At 37.7% G+C, this 20,901-nt stretch overlaps 1 protein-coding gene across 4 annotated transcripts in view; it reads right to left on the minus strand.

Moving 5' to 3' along the window:
- The window catches only part of TANK (TRAF family member associated NFKB activator), a 94,217-nt gene extending 73,576 nt beyond the window's left edge, over positions 1 to 20,641 (minus strand). The window contains exons 1-2 of one of the 4 annotated variants that reach the window (XM_055307979.1): positions 2,779 to 2,896; positions 2,276 to 2,395 (exon numbers count right to left, since the gene is read on the minus strand). The gene's annotated coding sequence lies outside the window, so the exon portion shown is untranslated. The other 3 variants (XM_055307977.1, XM_055307975.1, XM_055307976.1) reach the window with 3 other exon arrangements.
- Positions 20,642 to 20,901: the final 260 nt, after the last annotated feature.

Raw genomic sequence — 20,901 nt, forward strand, 5'->3', positions numbered from 1 at the left:
GTAGTAGTGAAAAGACACCATCTTAAGAAATATACAGACCAAATGACCAATCTCTATTATTCAAAATTGTTCTCAATATGCCAGCCAATGTAAACAGACACATACACACAACTGCAGTCTAAAATCCATTCTCTGTGCGGCACTTGGTTAACCATCTGACTCTTGATTTCGGCTCAGGTCATGATCCCAGAGTCATGAAATCAAGCCCCACTTCAGGCTCTGAGCTGAGCATGGAACCTTCTTGAGAGTTTCTCCCTCTTTCTCCCCCTTTGCCCCTTCCCACCTTGCTTCTCTCTAAAAAAAATAAAGTCTGTTCTCTGTAAAAATCTTAGTAAGCTAGAACTATTAAAGACACTTCCTTGATAAATAGAATTTACTGGAAATTAATAGTAAACCCCATATTTAATGATGACATACTAAAAACAAACTAAGAAAAAAATACATGGATAGCCAGAATCATTGTTGTTACATATCACTGTGCTGGACAAGCCAGCAATTCATTAATCCAAAGAAAAGTATAAATAGAGAAAAGATTACATTTAGATAACTTTTCCTAGAAAATTCAAGGGAAAGTTGGTCAGATATAGAATCAATCACTCATCTACATACTAGCCACAAAATATTAGTTAATAGCTAAAACCTCAAAAAAAAAGGATTATTTTAATGAAACATGAACAGTTCAAGAATTTTACCTCAAAAAGAATGCAATAACATTCCAGAAAATTTTGAAAAAGATAAATGAAGGATTTGCTTTACGAATTACTGAAAAGTGCCATAATCAGGAGATTGGTATTTGTATGTGAAGAGATGAATTGTACAAAGCAGCAGAATAATAATAAAAAAGACCCGTGTGTGCATGGAAATTTATTATACTAAGTAATATTCTCGTCAGGAAGAATTGATTTCAACAAATGATTTCAGGAAAAACGGCTAAATCCCTACCTATATAATGTACAAAAATAATTTTCAGATATTTTAATGCATAAAGCATAACAAAACTATGAAAGAATTAATAGACAATATAGGAAAATATTTTAGTAATTTTTGAGTGGGAACTGCCTTCATAAGTGATAAAAAAGCCTGGGCATTTTATTTATTTTTTTAAAGATTTTACTTATTTATTCATGAGAGACAGAGAGAGAAGCAGGCTCCATGAGAGAGAGAGAGAGAGAGAGAGAGAGAGAGAGAGAGAGAGAGAAGCAGGCTCCATGCAGGGAGCCTAACGTGGGACTCGATCCCAGGTCTCCAGGATCACGCCCTGGGCTGAAGGCGGCACTAAACCGCTGAGCCACCCGGGCTGCCCAAGAACTGTCAGTCTCTTGTTTTAAAATGCCCACGCATTTTTATCAGCCCAGGTGGCTCAGCGGTTTAGCCCGGCCTTCCGCCCAGGGCGTGACCCTGGGGTCCCGGGATCGAGTCCCACATCGGACATCGGACTCCCTGCGTGGAGCCTGCTTCTCCCTCTGCCTGTGTCTCTGCCTCTCTGTGTCTCTCTCATGAGTAAATAAAAACAAAATCTTAAAAAAAAAAAAAAAAGGCTGACAGTTCTTGAAAATATCGGCCACATATTTCACAAAGAATTACTATATCTGTACGCTAATAAAATGTACATAATTTTGAAGAATCATGGACAAAGTAAGAGATGGCCATTACGTTACAGCGCATCCTGTAGACAATCCCACGCGGACACGAAGGCAGAGCAGAGCTATGTATGGCAAGACTTCTACCACATATGCATATATTTTTTGTCTGCAAACGCAGAGAACAGAGTAGTAGGCACGTATACTCTCGCTTTCCCAGGGAAACGAAGTAACACGTGCACGCACATGCGAGGGGTGCAAGGTCTTGGAGCGCCGCAACTGGGTGGAGAACTGAGAAGAAAAGTTTCCTTTTCTTTACAAACTGTTGGCTTTACACACGGCGCTGTCATTTCGGGGTCTTCCTCGCCTCCCAGACGGTGAAGCAGTACTTTTTCAGCCGAATACGGCGCTTGCTCCTCTGCTACCCTCGTTTGACACGTGTGAATTCCACGTCGGGAAGGAGCAAGATCGCGGCATTCTCGTCCACCTTCAGGGCACCTCACTTGCGTAGCTCCCGCAGCCCCTCGGGGCCAGAGACGCGGGCCGCACGGGCCGGCCGGGCCGGGGCGCTTCGGCTGCTCACGCACGGCGTGACGCGGACACGCCCACCCCGAGGGCCGGGTAGCTTCGCGCGACCTTCCTGCCCGCCCGACGCGGCTCGTCGGTTGCGGTTGCGGCCGCGGCCGAGACCCTACCTGCCGCCGGGGGCCCCGGGTAAGGCCGGCCCTCTCCGCGAGCCCGGGGAAGTTACCCCACTCGTCCCCGACACGGCCGTGACGACAGCGCACAGGAAAGCGGAGAATTGGGCAACCGCCCTGGGAAGGACAGAAAGACCCACTTCAAAGTTTTCGAAAGAACAGCTTCCCGGAAGACAACCCTGCCCCGCGGGGAGCCTGGACCCCGGGGCAGGGGCAGGGGCAGGGGCCGGGGCAGGGGCCGGGGCCGGCGGCTCTCCGTGCCGTCGCAAGCCCCGCGTCCCCTCTGGGCGGCGGGCGGCGGGCCCGGAAAGCCCCTCCCGGGTCACCCGGGCGCTGCCCCTGCACAGCGTCCCTCCGCGCTCAGGACCCGTCGTCCCCGCAGCTCCTCGGCTGCCCACCCTGCGGCCCCGCGCCGCCCTCGCTCCCCCGCGCAGCCTCCCCGCCGCCGCGCTCCACGGCTTCCCACACAGACCAGCTCCTCCGCGGACTTTCCTACTCACAGTTCAGGGAGCCCGCGCCCGTCCCTCACGCCCCGGAGCCGCGGCGCCGGCCGAGGGAGGCGACCGGAAGTTGCTTTCCGTTCCAGTTCAGAGGGCAGCGCCTGCGCGCGGAGCTTTTAACCCTTCGCCCTCCACCGCGCCAGGCCAGGCCGGACCCCTCCCGGCCCACCCCACCTCGCCCCGCCCACCGCGCCCGGCCCCGCCCAGGCCCCGCCCAGGCCCGGCCCCGCCCCGCCTCTCGGGGCAAAGGACAGCCCCAGACAGTCATCAAGGTCAAGGTTAAAGGTCACCTGAGGGCCTTGGCTAGATTTTTGCTAAATAGAAAATAGCCGGGTCTAACATGACCCTCCCTGGGAGTTAGCGCGAAGAAGAATCATCTGAGACCCTTGTTAAAGATGTGGATTTACCGGTCCACCCCTACAGATCTTAGAGTTCAGAGCCACTGGGGTGAAGCCTGGAACCTGCCTTTTTGTCGGATCCTCAGTGACTGTGATTAAGGTGATTAAAGCCCACAGGGAGACGCACTACACAACCGGCCCCAAACACACACACACACACACACACACACACACACTCATTTGGTTTTCCCCAGCTGTAACACCTTTCACTAAATGTACTTCTTAAAGTTGGATGGTTGCTAAAGACAAGTAGACCTTTACAGAAAATTCTCATGAACTAAAACTTCCCCATCATTCCATTTCCTAGCCAAGCTTCAGTATTCTCCAAGATAGAAATTTTAGATACCTTTAGAAGTGTTTGAACTCTCAGGTTTAGCTCTGATACCTACTGGCTCAGCCAGGTTCCTTAACCTAATGAACCTTAACTTTTTATCTGACAATTGGAGACAGTGATAACCTACTTCACAGGATGAATGATTGTGAGGATCAATCCAATAATGTAAACAAAAGCACATGGCAAATTTTAGAATGCTCTTCAAATGAAAGGTATTGTCCAGAGTCGCTCATGTCAGGCTGGCTCTTTGGCACATCAAGATCTGCCCTTGGATTCCTTGGACTAACACAGAACAGTCAAATCCACTGCACATGTGGAAGCTTCCTGAGAGCCCTGAAGTCTAGAACTTTCAACGTTGACTGAAGCATGATTACATCTGGCTGAATGCATGTAGCACTCTCAGAAGCTTTAGGAATGAGCTATTTTACTTATTTAACTTAAAAATATTTTAAAAATCTCACCGCTTTTGCACATATCTGACATGGGATGATGGTGTTTGAAAAAGACCTCATCACCAAGCACAAGCGTACTAAGGACATTGAAGTAATAGTTTGATAGCCCAGATTAAAATGACCTTGAATGCTGTCTGTTGTTATCAGGCACAGCGTGTACTAGATAGCTTTATATCCACAGACTTTATATCCACAGCTTTATATCATAGCTTCATATCCACAGACTTGACAAAATTTCTAAAGTTGAGGACTTTCTTTTCCTGGTGATCTTGGCCAAGCCATGTCTGAATAAGTCTTCAGCCAATGATTCTTTCTTCATCCTGAAAGATTCAAGCCTAGCTCTGGAATTCTTAGGCTCCCTTTTTTCTACCGAGAGTCATATAGTCCCATATAATTTAGAAGCTGCTATCTTCTCAGGGGAGCCCAGCATTTTGCTCTTTCTGGAATTGTATTTTTTTCTCTGTTAGAGCAGGAGGATCAGGTTCTGGTTGCCACACTTTTTCCTTACACTTCTGAACCATGGATGTTTGTACTTCTTCCCTTAGGCCTGTAAATCCAAGGATTTAGGGCAGCCCAGGTGGTTCAGCGGTTTAGCGCCCCCTTCAGCCCAGACCATGATCTTGGAGGCCCGGGATCGAGTCCCATGTCGGGCTCCCTAAGTGGAGCCTGCTTCTTCCTCTGCTTGTGTCTCTGCCTCTCTCTGTATGTCTCTCATGAATAAATAAAAAAATAAAACCTGAAAGAAAGAAAGAAAGAAAGAAAGAAAGAAAGAAAGAAAGAAAGAAAGAAAGAGAAAACTCAAGGGACAAGTATAAGCCTTCGGCTCAGGGCGTGATTCCGAATTCCCGGGTTGGAGTCCCACATCGAGCTCCTTGCATGGAGCCTGCTTCTCCCTCTGCCTGTGTCTTTGTCTCTCTGTGTGTCTCTTATGAATAGATAAATAAATAAAATCTTTTTTAAAAAATCCAAGGATTTGAAAATCTACCAAGTTATAGTACATTTTTAAATATTGGGCTTACTTTTAAAAGTCAAAGCCAAAACATATTGCAGTAACTGTTTAAATAAATAGATACTTCTCGTATATAATGTTGTAATCAGTTGAATAGTTTCTTGTAATAAGTGAGTTAAGTATGACATTAAAGTACTGTTTTCTTTAAGAATTTATTTTTTTATAGCAGTTTTAGGTTTACAGCAAAATTGAGTGGGAAGTACAGAGACTTCCCATATATTCCCTGTCCCAACATAGGCAGAAACCTCTTCCATTATCAACATCTCCCACCAGAGTGGTACCTTTGTCACAACTACTAAATCTACATGAACATAACATTGTCTCTAAAGTCCATAGTTTACTTTAGAGTTCATCTTTGGTGTGTACATTCTATGAGTTTGGACAGATATATAATGACATGTATCCATCATTGTAGTATCATACTATACTAGACTAGTTTCACTACTTCTCCAAAATCTTCTGTGCTTTACCTATTCATCCCTCTCACTCTCAATGCCTGGTAACCACTGATCTTTTTACTGTCTCCATAGTTTTGCCTTTTCCAAAAAGTCATGTAGTATGTAGACTTTTCAGAGTGACTTTTTTCACTTAGTATTATACATTTCAGTTTCCTCCAGGTCTTTTTATGGCTTGGTCGCTTATTTCTTTTTAGCACTGAATATTATTATATTGTCTGGATGGACCACAGTTTATCCATTCATCTCCTGAGGGACATCTTGGTTGATTCCAGTTTTTTAGCAATTATAAATAAAGCTGCTATAACATTAATGTGCAGGTTTTTGCATGGTCATAAGTTTGCAACTCCTTTGGGTAAATATATATATATATATATATATATATATATATATATAGTATGTTTAGGTTTGAAAGAAGCTGTTATCTTCTTAAGTGACTGTACCATTTTGTATGCCCATTAGCAATGAATGAGAGTTCCTGTGGCTCCACATTCTTGCCAGCATTTGGTGTTGTCAATGTTGTAGATTTTGACCATTCTAACAGGCATGTTTCATTGTTTTAATTTTCACTTCCCTGATGACATATACTGTGGAGCATCTTTTCATGTGATTATTTGCCATCTATATATATGCTCTGGTGAGATATCTGTTAAGGTCTTTAGTCCACTTAAATTTGGGTTCTTTGATTTCTTGTTACTGAGATTTAAGAGTTCTTTGAGTATTTTGGCTAACAGTCCTTTATCAGATGTATCTTTTGCAAATATTTTCTTCCAGTTTGTGGGTAATCTTTTCATTCTTGACAGTGTCTTTTGCAGAGCAGAATTTTTTTTTTAATAAAGTCTAAGTCCAACTCACCCAAGTTTTAAGCAAATTGAGAGAGGTGCTTTGATGATTTCTGATTGAAATAGTGGAATTTAATAATACACTCAGAAACAAAAACTAAATGCATAAACATTTTGAATGTGGATGTTAAAAGCTTTGAATAAGGAATAAAAAATTAAGCATACACATTTCTTAAGTATATACTTTTCTCTCATTTCAATTTCATGATGTTGTACTCATAAAGAGAAATGGCTTCACATTTATCCAGTGTGTGAAACATGGATGAATACTGGTGTAAATACATGAAGTTTAGGCTAAGATAATGTCAAACATTTTCCTTTCTCTATAATGATGATACATTTTTTTAGAATTGACATACAGTATGTTTTACTAAGGTTAGGAATTAAGTTGAAACATTTATTTATTAGTCCTTTAAAAGAATGACATAATTTCACTTCAATTTTCCTTTACTCATATTTATATACCTTAGGTTAGCAAGCAGTACTATGAGTTAGAAGGGGATGTAAATGAGAACTACAGGCTCATTAAAAATATTTTAGGTTCTATTTTCAAAACTGCTTAATATTTTATTGAGAGTTCTGAATATAAATCTTAAGACGCAGAAAGCTGCCAGTATAAACACTTACTACAACTTGGAATGTCAGGTATGCATCAATGATCTCAGTCAAATCTTTGATGTGAAGTATCACTATTAATAGAATCTGGTTGACTTCCGATTTAGGATGACATCTGGACTAGCTGTTTGTGTTTCAGACTCTAAATTAAATGTCTAATAAAAAATCAGAAAAATATGAGAACTCATAATAGCATCGAAGGAAGAATTGATGGCCAGCTCTAGCATGTATGGCTGAGCAGGCTGTGCCCTATACAGAGCACCCAGCTGACAGGGTTGGTCACTTGCCAAGCTTTGCCCTCGTGGGCTTGAGTCTTCCACAAAGGAGTGCCTTTTTCTAAGTCAGAAGAAAAGCATCAAAAGAGTAGCTATAACCCTGCTGACAAGCATCCATGTGACAATATTTAACAGAATTTCCAATTATTTCCAAGAATGGTGGGGCAGAAATGGGCGTAACCCTTGTTGCTTGAGAACGAGGAAATCTGCTTGCCTGAAGAATAGTAATAAAACTATCTGCCTCACGGCACCTGCTAGTACATTGGGCAGTAACCCCACTACTATGCGTGACCTGCACGTAGTATTTGACACCTCCTTGCCCAATGTCCCCATTAGTATTTCTATTATCGTTTTTGGAGCTGTGGTTTGGAGTATGCCAATATGATCCCAATGGAAGTGGATAAATGTGACATTCTATATTTGAGGATATTTGAGGCCAATAATGAAAGGGGATAAGCAGACAGAGCTGTGTGTTTGACTATCTCTGAGACTTTGATTTTTCATATATAGATCCTATCAAGGAAAAGACCAATGATTATTTCTGATTAACCAAGAATTCTCCTCATCATACTAAAATAACTGGGCAAAGGGTAAAGGATCTCACCTCAGGTCAATACTTATAATGACAGGACGCCTGGGTGGCTCAGCGGTTGAGGCACCTGCCTTCGGCCCAGGGTGGGATCCTGGAGTCCCGGGATGGAGTCCCACATCGGGCTCCCTGCATGGATCCTGCTTCTCTTTGCCTCTTACTCTCTCTGTGTCTCTCATGAATAAATAAATAAAATCTTTAAAAAAAATACCTATGGTGACAAAATTAATAAATGTAAGCTTCAGGCCAAAAATGTCCCTGCGACCTATGCATGTCTACTTGTCTCTCAGCTCCATATCTGTGCTGAAGAACTAGTTAAAATCAAGTAGATAATGTGAAGAACCAAGGAAAATCCATACATCTGGTTAGTAAGGCTACAGAATGCTTGGAATGAGAAAATACAAGACAAAGCATCCTTTTGAAAAGGTTATATTGCATAAAGAAAGAAAACAGAGTTCTCAAAATACAGAGAAAATGAACACTTTGGAAAATGGTTTATCAGAAGCATAAGTAAATGGGGAAAATCTACTTTGCATTTTCTATGAAAAAAGAGGTGTCATATTAGATAAGATATTAGGCTAAAAAAAGGAAGGATCTAGTTAAGAGGCAGGGAGAAGTAAAAATAAAGTTCGATAAATTAAGGTTGTAAGGGCATAAAACATGCGATGGCAAAATTAAAATATTATTTGAATGTAATCAAGGATGGAAACAATACATCAGAATTTTCAATCAATGGTTAGAACAAAAGCTTGAAAAGCTTTCTCAAATGATAATGGAAAGGACAAATAGAAGAAAACCATGAAATGGGATAGTGGAAAGAAAGTGCTCCAGCTTCTTCCTGAAGAAGACATCAGAGTAAATAGGACAGAAGTAGCAACAAAAGATACATCAGAAGATATATCCAAAGTAAGTGAAGATGGAAAGGACTCAATAAGTTGAAATGTATTAATGAAAAGAGATCAAACACTTTGACATATCCTGATAAAAAATTTGGTATTAAATGCTTTTTCAATTTATTTATTTATTCAGCAAATATTTTGTGAGTCCTTTCTATGTCTTAACAGTTAGGGATACTAAGATGACCAAGACATAGTACTACATTAAAAGAACTCAGTGTCTTGTGGATCACATATAGAGAAGAAGCAGGCAATTGCTACACAATCTGGTATTATAGGGTGCTTTGAAAATACCCTGGAGAAGCCTGAGTCCAGGCTTCAGAGGGTAAGGGAAGTTTTCCTATATCTAAGGTTGGGGGAAAATTCAATAAGAATACAGGAAGAAAAGAATAAATTACTTGCAACGAATGAAAAATAGACTATCTTCAACATTAAACTTCAGGAGCTGATTAGAATAACATCTACAATTGCATGGGAAAGTTTTAACTTACAAAGTCTATACCCATCCAAGTTATCATTCATATAGGAAATGAAAACAAAGACATTCTTTGATACCTCAAGGTTCAGAAATATACGACCCATTTCCTGAAACAGTTGAAGGTATACTTCAGTTAGTCAGAAGGGAATCAAATTTTTCAAAAAAGGAAGGGTAAAATTCTAAGATAAAAGAAATATTTGTAAATATTGGAAATAACTGTGGGATTAAGTAAAAATTTGTAGCAAATATAATGAGGCTGTTAAAAGTAATTTTGAAGATATAAGGTACAAGTATAAGTAAGTAATTTGTTAATAATATAGTCTAAAATTCCTGTTTATAGCAACAAAAACTCAAGTGGGTGGAAGAGAGGTGGCAGGAAGTGAAAAGGTCCAATTAACTAATTTTCTTATCTTCTATTTATAAAAATAAGGATATGATAGATAAGATGTCATTTTAATTATGATAATTGGATACCTATTATTTTAGGGTTTTTTTAAATGTGAAGGTAAATAACTACAAGTAGAATTCAAAATTGTATGTTTATTTTTTCACATTAATAGAAGATAAAAAAACATTGCCCCATATAATAAAGATATAAAACTCTTACTTCCTGACTTTCAGTCACCCAATAAGGTAATTCATGTGAGTACTCCTTTGCAACATTTCTTGCATGCATTTACTTTCTGTCCTCATTGTTACAGGGTGTCTTCATTGCCATTCTCTGTCCTTCTTGCCAGCCGTCATTCAAGCCATCATCAATTCTTATGTACCATACTAGCCTCCTAACTGTTCTCCTCACTTTTTCTCTTGTCAAATTCTAAATGTTATACTCAATGCTCTAGTAAGATAAACTCAGATCTATCCAAAGCACATTATAATAAATTTATTGAGACAGTTGAAAGAATCTTGAAAGTAATAAAAGAAAGATGACTCATTATGTACAAGAGATCCTCAATAGGATTAACAACCAATTCCACTTTGAAATCATAGAGTCTAGAAGGCAGCAGGATGACATATGTAAAGTGCTTAAAAAAAAAAGATTTCAATCAAGAATTCTCTATCTGGCAAAACTATTCTTCAAAAATGAAGAAAAAATTAAGATGCTCTGAGGTAATCAGAGGGATTTCAGTGCTAGTAGAGATACTTACCCTATGAGAAATTATAAGGGAAGTCCTTTAGGGTCAGATAAAAGGCTACTAGACAGTAATTCAAAGCATCACAAAGAAAAAAAATGCCAAAGACAATTACATTGGTGAACATGAAAGCAAGCATGATTGCATTTGTTTGTAACTTCTCTTTTTGTTTCCTACATGATTTAAAAGTTTTAAAAAATTATAAACCTATATTAATGGGTACATAATCTATAAAGATAAAATCTGTGATTACAACAACATAAGGGAGGAACTAAGCTGTATAGTAAAGCTTTTGCATATTATTGAAGCTAAGTTGGATAGTTATAAATTTAAAGCTAATTTGGATGGTTATAAATTTAAATTGCTAATTATAATCCTCATGATAAGCGCTAAGACAGTATCTAAAAAAATACATAAAATAAAATGACAAGGGAAGATAATGGTACAAAGCAAAGAATCAATTAAACACAAAAGAAGGCATTAATGTGAGAAGTGAGGAACAGAAAAATGTTATAAGGCATACAGAAATCCAAGAACAAAATGGCAGAAGTAAGTCTTTCTTCATCAGTAATTTCTTTAAATATAAATAAATATAAATGAATTACCCTTTCTAATCAAAAGGCAAAGCTTGGTAGAATGGGTAATATAACATGATCAAACTATATGCTTACTACAACAGACCTACTTTAGAACCAAAGACACAACTAAGTTGAAAGTAAAATAACGGAAAAAAGAATTTCCATGCAGACAGTAACCCAAAGAAACATGGGGTGGTTATATTAACATCAGACAGACAGAGTCTTCCCCAAAGGTTGTATTTATTTATTTGAGAGAGAGAATGAGAGCAAAAGAGAGAGCACGAGTGAGGGGCAGTGGGACAGAGAGAGAGGAAGAAGTACACTTGCTGCTGATCAGGGAGCCTAACATGGGGCTCAATCCCAGAACTCCAGAATCATGATGGGAGCCAAAGGCAGATGCTTAATCAACTGAGCTACCCAGGGGCCTACCAAATACTTTACAAATCAAAACCCGTTACAAGAGGGTGCCTAGGTGGCTCAGTCAGTTAAGCATCTGCCTTGTTCAAGTCATGATCTCAGGATTCTGGAATTGGCCCCTCATGAGGCTCCCTGCTCAGTGGAGAGTCTGTTTCTCCCTCTCCCTCTGCCCCTCCCCCCTATGCTCATGCTCTCTCTCTCTCAAATAAATAAACAAAATATTTTTAAAAAACTGTTACAAGAGACAAAGAAGGACATTAGATATTGACAAAAGAGTCACTAATCAAAAAGATATAATAATTATACATATTTACACACCAAACAATAGATCCCTCAAATACATGAAGCAAATATTGATAGAATTGTGAAATAGTACTACAAGAACAGTTGGAGAATTTACTATACCACTTTTAATCATGAATAGAAAAACAGAAGATCGGGACGCCTGGGTGGCTCAGTGGTTGAGCGTCTGCCTTTGGCCCAGGGTGTGATCCTGGAGTCCCAGGATAGAGTCCCACCGGGCTTGCTGCCTGGAGCCTGCTTCTCCCTCTGCCTGTGTCTCTGCCTCTCTATCTCTCATGAATAAATAAATAAAATCTTAAAAAAAAATAGAAGATCAAAAAAGATACAAAACTTGAATGGTACAGTAAATCAACTAGACCTAACACATATACAGACCACCCCACCCAACAACAGTAGAATACACATTCTTTTCAAGTATGTATGGAACCTTCTCCAGGATAGATCAAATGTTAGGCCACAAAAAGTCTCAATGTATTTAAAAAGACTGAAGTCATACAAAGTATCTTTTCCAACCAAAATGAAATGAAGCTAGGGGTGCCTGGGTGGCTCAGTCACTTAAGAGTCTGCCTTCAGCTCAGGCCATGGTCTCAGGGTCCTGGGATGGAGCCCCCATCCCTGCTCCATGGGGAGTCTGCTTTTCCTTTTACCACTCCCCCTGTTTGTGCTCTCTTTCTGTGTTGAGTAAATAAAAAAAATTTTTTTAAAGATTTCATTTATTTATTCATTAGTGACACACAGAGAGAGAGAGAGAGAGAGAGAGAGAGGCGGAGACACAGGCAGAGGGATAAGTAGGCTCCATGCAGAAGCCCGATGTGGGACTTGATCCCGGGACTCCAGGATCACACCCTGGGCCAAAGGCAGGCGTTAAACTGCTGAGCCACCCAGAGATCCCCAATAAATAAAATATTAAAAAATAAAACAAAAAAAAAACAAAATAAAATGAAGCTAGACATCAGTAACAGAAGGAAAACTGGAAAATTCAAATATATGCAAATTAAGCAACACATTCTTAAACAACTGATTAAAAGAGGAAATCACAAGGGATATTAGATTTACTTAGAGATTAATGAAAACAAAACTGTACTATACCAAACCTTATGGGATGAGTGAAAGCAGTGCTCAGAAAGAACTTAATAGTAGTTAACATCTACATTAGAAAAGAAGAAAGTTATGAAGTCAGTAACCTAACTTCTACTTCAAGGAACCAGAAAAACAAGAGTAAGCTAAACCCAAAGCTAGCAGAATGAAGGAACTAATAAAGATTAGAGCAGAGATAAATGAAATAGAGAACAACAACAAAAAAATAGAATCAATGAAGTCTAAGTCAGTTCTTTCAGAAGTTCTGCAAAATTGACAAAACTTTTCTAGATTTATAAAAAATAAAAGAATAATAATAAATAACTAAAATCGGAAATGAAAGTGGGGACATTGACACCAATCAAATAGAAATAACATGGATTATAAGAGACCACTATGAACAATAATAGACCAACAAATAAAATAATCTAGCTAAGGAAGAGAAAATCTGAACAGATCCATAACAAATAAAGAGATTGAATCAGTAATCAGAAACCTCTCAAAAAAGAAGAATGCAGAGCCAGATGACTTCACTGGAGAATTCTATCAGACACTTAAAAAGAATTAGAACCAATTCTTCTCAATCTCATAGAAAAAATAGAGAAGGAAGAAATACTTCCTAACTCATTTTATGAAGCCAGCATTACTGTGATATCAAAGCCAAAGACAACAGGAAAAAAAAACCTAAAAACAAAAATTCTTTATGAATAAAGATTTAAAATTCCACAAAATGCTAGCAAACATAATCAAACAGCACATTAAAGAGATTATGCATCATGACCAAGTGTGATTTATCCCTGGACTGCAAGGATAGTTAAAGAAAAAAAATTATTCAGTGCAATACACCACTTTATGGAATAAAGGAAAAACAACTGATATGATTATCTCCATTGATGAAAAAAGCATTTGACAAAACCCAACACCTTTTCATGATTAAAAAAAAAAAAAAGACTTAGAAAACTGGAATAAAAGGGAACTTCCTCAACATGAAAAAGAGTATTTCTGAAAAACCTACAGCTAACGTCATACTCAGATTTCCCCCCTAAGATCAGGAACAGACAAGGATGCATCCTTTCACCACTACTATTTAACATTGTCCTGAAAGTTTTAGCCAGAGTGATTAAACAAGAAAAAGAAACAAAAGGCATGTGAATATGAAAGAAATAAAAATAAGGGTGCCTGGGTGGCACAGTTGGTTGAGTGTCAGACTCCTGATTTTGGCTCAGGTCATAATCTCAGGACTGTGAGATCGAGCTCTGTATCAGGGTCCATGTTCAGCACAGAGTCTGCTTGAATTCTCTCTCCTTTTCCCTATCCCCTTCCCCCAGTGCTCTCTCTCTCTCTCTCAAATAAATAAATAATTTTTTTTTAAATTAAGAACTTGTGCTCTTTGTTTTTTTTTTTTAATATTTATTTGTTTATGATAGTCACACAGAGAGAGAGAGAGAGAGGCAGAGACACAGGCAGAGGGAGAAGCAGGCTCCATGCACCGGGAGCCCAACGTGGGATTCGATCCCGGGTCTCCAGGATCGCGCCCTGGGCCAAAGGCAGGCGCCAAACCGCTGCGCCACCCAGGGATCCCAAATAAATAAATTTTTTAAGGAGAGAAGTAAAAATATTTATTTTTTATTTTATTTTTATCTTTTTAAAGGTTTTATTTATTTATTCATGAGAGACACAGAGAAAGAGAGAGAGAGGCAGAGACACAGACAGAGGGAGAAGCAGGGTCCATGCAGGGAGCCTGACGTGAGACTCGATCTCGGGTCCCCAGGATCAGGCCCTGGGCTGAAGGTGGTGCTAAACAGCTGAGCCACCTGGGCTCCCCTATTTCTTTTTTTTTTAAGATTTTATTTTTGAGTAATCTCTACACCCAATATGGGGCCCAAACTCACAACCCCAAGATCAAGAGTTGCATGCTCCACTGACTGAGCCAGCCAGGTGTGCTAGAATAAAAATATTTCTATTTGCATATGACATTATCTTATATATAGAAAATCCCAAAGAATCCACAAGAAAGTTAGTAGAGCTAATAAATGAGTTTAGCAAAATGGCAGGATGCAAGAGCAATGTTCAAAAAATCAGTTGTGTTTCTTCTATTCATCATCAATGAACAATCAAAAAAGGAAATTAAGAACATAATTCCATGTATTATACCACCTCCAAAATAAGAGATCTAGGAATAAGTTTAACCAAAGAGGGAAAACACTTGTTCATTGAAAACTATAAGACATTGCTGAAAGAAATGAGGAAGGACCTAAATAAATGGAAAGATATTGTGTTCTTGGTTTGAAAGAACTAATATTGTTAAGATGATGGTACTTCTCATCATGATCTACAGATTTAATGTGATCTATATCAAAATTCCAATGTTTTTTTTGGGGGGGGGTCAGAAATGTAAAAGCTGATCCTTAAATTCAGATGGAACTACAAGAGGGCCTGAGTAACCAAAGGAATATTGAAAAAGAAAAATAAAGTTGGAGGACTCATACTTTCCAATTTCAAAACTTACTACAAAACTCTGGTAATCAAAACAATGCTGTATTAACATAAGGATAGAAAATGTGATCAATGCACTAGAATTGAGAGTGAAGAATAAACCGATACGTATTTGGTAAATTAATTTTTGACATGGTCACCAAGACTATTCAATGGAGAAAGAATAGTCTCTTTAACAAATGATGTTGGGACAACTTACAGCCATAGTCAAAAGAACGATTTGGACCCTTTCCCTCACATTATATACAAAAATTAACTCAAAATGGATCTAAATATAAGACCTAAACTCTAGAACTCTTAGATAAAAACATGAGGCAAATCATTATGACCTTGAAATTAGTGATAGATTCTTGGATATGATACCAAAATCATGAACAAGAAAAGAAAAAATAAGTTTGACTTCATCAAAATTATCAAGAAATTGGGCATGGAAAGACATTATCAAAGAAATTATCAAAGACAGTCTATAGAATAGGAGAATATATTTGCAAATCATATATTTGATAAGACTAAGAATCCAGGATACGTAAGGAACTCTTAAAGCTCAACAGCAAAAAGACAAACCATTCAATTAAAAAATGGGTAAAAGACTTAAAGATATTTCTCCAAGGAGAATATACACATAGCCAACAGGCACTTAAAAAGATGCTTGACATCATTAGTCTTTAGGGAAATGCAAATCAAAACCATAATGAGGTACCACTTCACATACGCTAAGATAGTAACAACAACAACAATGACAACAACAACAACAGAAAATAACAAGAATTGGCAAGAATGTGGAGAAATTAGAGCTCTTATACATTTCTGGTGGGCATGTAAAATGGTTTGACAATTGTGGAAAACTATTTGGTTGTTCCTTAAAATGTCAAATGGAATTACCATATGATCCACTGTTCCATTGCTTGGTATATTTCCAAGAAGAATTGAAAACAGGTATTCAAAAAAATACATGTAAATGTATAGTCATAGCAAAACTATTTACAATAACCGTGAAGTGAAAATAGCCCAACTATCCTACTCAACAATAGATGAATGGATAAACAAATTGTTGTTTTATACATCCACTAGAATATTGCTTGGTTATAAAAGGAATGAAAACCTGATATATACTACAACATGGATGAACCTTGCAAGCATTATGTTAAGTGGAAGAAGTTAATCAGAAAAAGTCACTTATTATATGATTTCCCTTATATGAAATATCCAGAACAGGTACATCCATAGAGACAAAAGACAGATTGTCTGTTGGCAAGGGTTGAGGGGAACAAGAAGTGGAGAGCACCGGCTTAATGGGCATAGGGTTTCCTCTTGGGGTGCTAAGAGTGTTTTGACATTGGACAGAGGTGAATGATTGCACAAAACTGTGAATGTAATAAATGCCACTAAATTGTTCATTTTAGAGTGTTTTAATTTTGTTATGTGAATTTTACCTTAATTTTTTAAAAAGGCAAAGAAATAAGAAAATTTGAATAAACTATGGACTGAGGTAATAAAAATGTACTGATACTGGTTCCTTAATTGTAACAAATGTACCATACTAATATAAGATGTTACTAATAGGGGAAACTATGTGATGAGGTGAGGCAGAGAGGTATATGGAAACTCTGTTGTGTTTGGTCAGTTTTTCTCCAAATCTAAAACTGTTCTAAACAAAGTCTATTAACTGAAAAAAAAAAAAACTTTGCTGTCCTAAATAACTTTTGGATCAAAGAGGAAATAAAACTGCAATTAAAAACATAAAATAATGATGATGTGAAAGTGACCTATCAAAAGATTTAAGATGTAGCTAAAATGGCGCTCAGGAAATTCTTAGCTTTTTAAAAAAATCTGATATTTTTAAAAGATTTTATTTATTTATTCATGAGAGACATACAGAGAGAGACAGAGATATAAGCAAAGGGAGAAGCAGGCTCCCCACTGTGAGCCTGATGTGAGACTGGATCCCAGGACCCTGGGATCACGCACTGAGCCAAAGGCAGATGTTCAACCACTGAGCCACCCCGGTGCTCCATTCTTAGCTTTAAATACATTCATTATAAAATGGGAAAGAATAAAAATAAATGAACTAAGCATTTAACTCAAAAACTGAAAAACAGAAAAGTAAAATACTGGAATCTAATACAAGACTTTAAGAAAATACTAATTGGGGACGCCTGGGTGGCTCAGCAGTTGAGCATCTGCCTTTGGCCCAGGGCATGATCCTGGAGTCCTAGGATCGGGTCCCACATCAGGCTCCCTGCATGAAGCCTGCTTCTCTCTCTGCCTATATCTCTGCCTCTCTCTCTGTGTGTCTCTCATGAATAAATAAATAAAATCTAAAAAAAGAAAAAAAAAGTTAAAAAATGAATTTATATATAAAAAAGAAAATACTAATAAAAATAGAGGCTCACTCAGTTTAGCTTCCAACTCTTGATTTTTGCTCAAGTCATGATCTCAGGGTCCTGAGATCAAGCTCCACATCAGGCTCCCTGCTCATTGGGGAGTCTCCTTAAGATTCTCTTTCTCTCTCTCCTCCTCCTCCCTCTTAAATAAATAAATCTTTTAAAAAAGAGAAAATACTAATAAAGATAAAAGCAAAGACTACTTTAAAAAGAGCTAACCATAAAAATGATATATCCAAAAGATAAATTTTGACATGTTCAATTAGGAAAAAAAAAAGAGGGAGAAAACAATGAGTAAAATCAGTAATGAAAAAGGGTTATCTTCATAGTTATGGAGATGGTAAAAAAGTACAAGAGAATACTGTGTATACTAACACCTTTGAAAATTTTGATGAAAAGGATCATTTATGAACCACCTAAACTGCGTGAAAAAAATGGCATAAAACCCAACTAGATCAGTAACAATAGAATATATTGGAAAGCTTTTAAAGAATTACTTCCAAATGGGTGCCCATGTGAAGATTTTGCTCCTTAAACATTTCAAGGAGCAGATAACTTTCATTAAACTTTTTTTTAGAACATGGAAAACTGGTGTTTTTATCAAAAAAATAAAAATACAGATTAATTTACTTGTGAAAATGAAAGCAAAAGTTCTCAACAAATTACAGATTTTTTCAGCATACATTTTCTTACTATAATTGGGTATAAGATTAATTAATTTGGACACACATTTTGCTGTTGGTTATAATACAGTTGTGGCTTGCAACTAGCACAGTCATCACAGGGAGAAAGCTTTTTTGCACAAAGTGTAGGAACAGCTGCTTTGTTTGAGTATCTGGTTGCTCCGCCTGGATAGGGTTCCTTGGCTATGCCACATTGTTTTCATTCTTTTCTGTTAATTTGAGTTGTGAACTGAATTGTGAAACCAAAATAATACAGAAGAGACATTTAAGCATGCAGATTAAAGAGAGAATGAGGAAATGTGTAAGACTGGCTTGGTTCATTTTGATCAAATAATTTATTATTTTAACTAGGGCAATAACTAAGTATACTTTATAATTCTAAACCTACCTTTATTATGGAGGCATGATTTTTGATAACGGAATTTTTAAATAATACAATTACTGTATTGTGTAAGAACAGAGCACTATATACCTTAAAGTAGAAAAACTATACAACTGTCTCTAATAATACCAAAAAAGACATTGAATATAGGTTAACATGAAGTCGTGATACACCTTTAGTAAAATAGAGTGAGAAGTAGATTTGGTAGTTATATGGTTTTTATGATAAATATATTTATCTCAAACCAACAGCCATCATCATTCTTAATGTTAACCGCTAGGGAAATTCCCACTGAGATCAGAACAAGACAAGGTTAGCTGCTGTCTCCTCGGTTATTAAACACTATTCTAGAAGTTTTGATGAGAAGAAAAGAAAGGTAAAAAAATCATATTTTTCTTATCTAGGCATCACATGTGAATTACCCAAAATGATTTAGACCAAGTAGAGGATCAATACAATAGCTGCATACAAGATAAAAATATGAAATCAAGAACTTTTCTAAATGCTAGCAGTAATGAGTTAGAAAATACAGTGGAAAAAGTATTCAAATAGCATCCCTAACCCTATACACAAAGAAGATAAAATATATGAGAATATATTTTATAATAAATAAAGAACGTAGGTGTTTCCCAAGGCCTTAATACATGGAGAGAATAAAAATATGTGCAGACAGGAAGGTTCTCTACTGAAAGGATGATCATTTTCCTCTAATTAGTACATAAGTTCCATGAAATCCCAACTAGAACTTTTTTGGCAGAATTTAACACATTGATTTAAAATTTTCCAGTTGGCTATCTCCTTCATCGTCACAAGTGTTTAAGAGAAATTAACTGGATGTTGCTTTGGGGCCCTAACTAACTGCTTGCAGGAACCTGTCAGATTGGACCTAGCATACAGCCCCATGTCCCCCGCTGCATGGAAGTAGACTAATGTGTGCACCTGGGCATCATGGAAGGAGTCAGGAGAAGGGTGGGGGAGTGAGCAAGAGATTTAGGAATGGCTTCTAAGCTCTTATGAATGACTCGGCTGCTCTGTGACCTTGGCCAAGTCATCGCCTTTTCCCCCCATCATTTTGCACTTTGGAAAAGACATCTCAAAATATGATTTAAATTGTAAGAGGTCAGAGCTGGTAACAGAGAGTCATAAAAAAAAAGAAGCACTATGAATTCAGGTTTGAGCCCTGGCTCTGCCACTTACTAGCTGGAAGATACTGTGATTGGTTTTTCTCCAGCAGATATTCAATAAATGACAGCTATTGATGTTGATAATGATTTTTGATGTTTAATCTTTTCAAACTATCAGCTTTTCTTAGGATTATTCTTAAGAAAATACTACATAATCTTTAATATTCGCTTTCGATTGTGAAAATAAAGGCCAATTGGTTCAATTGGACTGGATTACTACAATGGTGAAAGTTTAAACATTCTAAGATAGGAAATGCAAGGCTGTCTGTAAGGTTAATATTCCACTGTAAACAAATATTCATAAATGTGTGTTTCTTAGGAGTTGAAAAAATACTTTGAATTAATTTTTGAATTTTTGAATTACACACTGGATCAGGCCAGAACTGATCTTTAAAAATGTAACCCCCCCAAAGTACAATTATATAAAGTATTAGTTTACTTTTCAATCTAGTAAGCTAAATACCATTATGTTATAAAAAATGCTCATTGGAGAAGGCTTATATATTCCAGATACAATCTTAAAGAAATCATTTCAAGTAGAGACACAAATTTGACCTTAAAATTTGAGAAGAATATAAAGAGATCACAGTATTTAAAAATATTCTTTAGTCTTGGTTAGGTACTCCATCTTTTAAAGGCTAAAATTTCCAATTATAACAATAAATATAAAGATATTATTGAATCATGTCATAAATTACTCACTTTGCAGAAGCAAGAGTAGAACAAACTTTCAACACTTCAGTCTAAGACCAGGCCAACATGCTAGGTTGAGAATTGGTAGGAACAACTAAAATTTTGGTTACCTCTTCTCCAGGTTCTAGGTCTTTCTTCACAGACTAGTGCTCTTCAAAGATAATAGTCCGTTACAGAGCCTTGAAGCTTAATCTGCAGGCTCTAGCCACACTGCTCAAGCTGTCCTGAGGTCTCCCTTGTGTTGAACTGGGAACTTCCACTGAGAAATCCCCTAAATTGAAGACTTCCTTATTTGTAGTTCTCAACAGCCAATCGTGGCGAGATACTGAAATGAAGTAAAGACTACCAGAAAATCTTCTGTAAACCACCCGTGACTATAGCTCTGACTTCCTTTAGAATCAAAGCTTAAAGAATTAAGGTATTTTAACAAAAGTCCAAAAATTATAAACA

This window comes from Nyctereutes procyonoides, unplaced genomic scaffold (genome assembly GCF_905146905.1).
Source record: "Nyctereutes procyonoides isolate TBG_1078 unplaced genomic scaffold, NYPRO_anot_genome, whole genome shotgun sequence".
Taxonomy (NCBI): domain Eukaryota; kingdom Metazoa; phylum Chordata; class Mammalia; order Carnivora; family Canidae; genus Nyctereutes; species Nyctereutes procyonoides.